Here is a 436-nt window from a genome sequence, read left to right as displayed (position 1 = left end):
TTAGTCAAGCTGTGTTACTGCCGTAACCCTTTTAGGGTTTTGATAATCTGTATTACGACTATCGAATGCGCTATGCCCCTCGTTCCGAAATCAATTTTGCAGTTAGCGTCATTTTCTTGTAAGATAACTCAGCTTCTGGAGCACATAGAGCAAAAGTAAAGACAGTTTTATGAATTAATGTAAACCCAAGGAATCGATTTAATCCCTCCAGAACTTCGTCAATTCAGCCGTTATAGCCGAATCGAGAATCTAACCTACATTCAACTAAAACCGTCGCATAATTATACACAGTATGCCGTGTTGCTTCGCGCATGCATTTGGCTTCGCGATATTACCATCTTGCTTAATTTCTGTTTAATAAATTTTTTATATTTTTTTACTGTACTCTAATTTTATGTATTTAAAGAAGAATATATTTAAAGATCTTATATATTTA

The sequence above is a fragment of the Odontomachus brunneus genome, unplaced genomic scaffold, assembly GCF_010583005.1.
Source record: "Odontomachus brunneus isolate Ranch 3 - 2012 unplaced genomic scaffold, Obru_v1 Obru_scaffold_288, whole genome shotgun sequence".
NCBI lineage: Eukaryota > Metazoa > Arthropoda > Insecta > Hymenoptera > Formicidae > Odontomachus > Odontomachus brunneus.
This window is presented reverse-complemented; position numbering follows the sequence as displayed.